Below are 2536 nucleotides of genomic sequence, written 5' to 3' on the forward strand. Positions count from 1 at the left end.
GAGTGAGATGTCATATAGTGTGATTTGTGAGCAAAAGGATCAACTTCTGGTTCTCTAACAGATGAGAGAGGAACTCGAGCTTTACCTCTTTGAGAACGTGATGGAACAGACCTAGATTTTGGTTGTGTGGACTCAGGTGGAGGTTCTGGTGCTGCAGGTCGCTTTCCTTTGGATGAACTCGGTTTCGATGAACCTGGCTTGGATGGTGTGACTTTCGGTGGTGGCGTTGGCTTGGCAGAGGCAGGGAACCTTGGAGTATTTTTGGTTCGAGCCATGGGGTCACAGCGAGGAGGAGAGGTAGGAGGAGAAGGAGAAGGGGTAAAGGTTCGGTCTTGAGAGCGAGTGGAAGGCTTTGTGGGTAGTTTGTAAATCTTCTCACGAGGAGCCCTTTTTGCAATGACTTTCTTCCTCATTTTGGTTAAAATGATGCTTTTGATGAAAGGGAGATAGTGGTGTGAGAGGGAAGAAACCGAAGGGTTGAGGATAAGTTATGGAGGGAAGAGAGGGAGTGTTGGTAACCGTACCCAAAAGTAATTTTCCAAAACCATGCAACTGCATCATCATCTGAAAAGACTTGACAAGACATGACATCATAAAAGAGAAGATCTTATTTGATTTTTAAAATTAAAACAGGAAATTAATTTTAAATTTTGAATGGCAATCAGAATTAAATTTAAATTCATTTTGGACCAAAGTCAAAAATTAAAACAAAACCTTTGTTCGGGCCATAAACAAACTTTTAATGAAAACTTTAACACACAAGTAAGAATGTAACATTCACATTGGGCCCAGATGTGGTTTGAATTAGTGAAACATATAGGACTACCCAGATCTGAATTGATGTTGGCCCAGATTGATTTTTCACTTGCTATGAACCCAGAACACGCTATTTTGAAGGAAACATTCATCATCTGCCCAAAATTGTCTCATACCTGTTCATGAGACAAAATTCTCCAGCAAGCACATCAGCATTTTTCAAACAAAGAATTATAACTCAAAATTCCTAGACAAGTCCTAAGCATGCAGAATCTATCTTCAGCTAATGGTTTAGTAAAAATATCTGCTAATTGCTCTTCTGATTTAACAAATTGAATATAAATATCCCCTCTTTGGACATGTTCTCTTATTGAGTGAAATTTCACTTCAATATGCTTAGTCCTAGAGTGCAAAACTGGATTTTTAGAAATATTGATGGCACTCATATTATCACACATTAAAGGAATATTTTCAGCATTCAATTTGTAATCAGCAAGCTGTGTTTTTAACCATAAAAGCTGAGAACAGCACGAGGAAGCAGCTATATACTCAGCCTCTGCAGTGGATAAGGCCACTGTTGGTTGCTTCTTACTTGACCAAACATTTAAGGACTTTCCAAGGAAGCAACATAGACCAGAAGTGCTCCTTCTATCAACTCTGTCACCAGCAAAATCTGCATCACAATAACCAACTGCAGAAAAATCACCAGTCTTAGGATACCAAAGACCAAAGTTGGATGTGCCACGAACATATCTAATGATCCTTTTAACCGCAGAAAGATGTGACTCCTTAGGTTTGGATTGGAACCTAGAACACAATCCAACACTTTGCACAATGTCGGGTCTAGAGGAGGTTAAGTACATAAGAGAACCGATCATCCCTCTATACCTAGTCTCATCAACATCTTTTTCATTTTCTCCCTTATCCAATTTAGAATTCGGGTGCATGGGAGTTCCCATGGTTTTGGCATTTTCAAGACCAAATTTCTTAACTAATTCCTTGGCATAATTTTCTTGATGAATGAAAATACCATTTCAGTTTGTTTAATCTGTAGCCCAAGGAAAAAATTAAGTTCACCCATCATACTCATGTCAAATTCACTTGTCATGAGCTTTCCAAATTCAGTACAAAGGGATTCATTTGCTGATTCAAAAATAATGTCATCAACATATATTTGGACTAAAATAAAAGAATCATTAGAATTCTTGATAAATAGAGTTGTATCAGTGGTGCCTCTTTGAAAATCATTTTTCAAAAGAAAGGAGCTAAGTCTCTCATACCAAGCTCTAGGAGCTTGTCTTAAACCATAGAGAGCTTTAGACAATTTAAAAACATGATTGGAATGCTCTTTATTTTCAAAACCAGGAGGCTGCTCCACATATACTTCTCTATCTATCACACCATTTAAAAATGCACATTTCACATCCATTTGGTATAATTTAAAACCACAAAATGAAGCATAGGCTAAGAGAAGTCTTATGGCTTCCATTCGGGCAACAGGGGCAAAGGATTCATCAAAGTCTATTCCTTCTTCTTGGTCATATCCTTGTGCCACAAGCCTTGCTTTGTTCCTTGCAATGCTACCATCTTCTCCCAACTTGTTCCAGAATATCCACTTGGTGCCGGTCACTTTCTTTCCACTTGGCCTGGGAACCAACGTTCACACTTGGTTCTTTTCAAACTCAAGAAGCTCATCATCCATAGCCTTAATCCAAGATGGGTCACTAAGGGCTTCCTTGACGTTTTGAGGTTCCATTTGTGAAAGAAGGGCAATGTTTGA

Source organism: Arachis duranensis, chromosome 7 (genome assembly GCF_000817695.3).
Source record: "Arachis duranensis cultivar V14167 chromosome 7, aradu.V14167.gnm2.J7QH, whole genome shotgun sequence".
NCBI lineage: Eukaryota > Viridiplantae > Streptophyta > Magnoliopsida > Fabales > Fabaceae > Arachis > Arachis duranensis.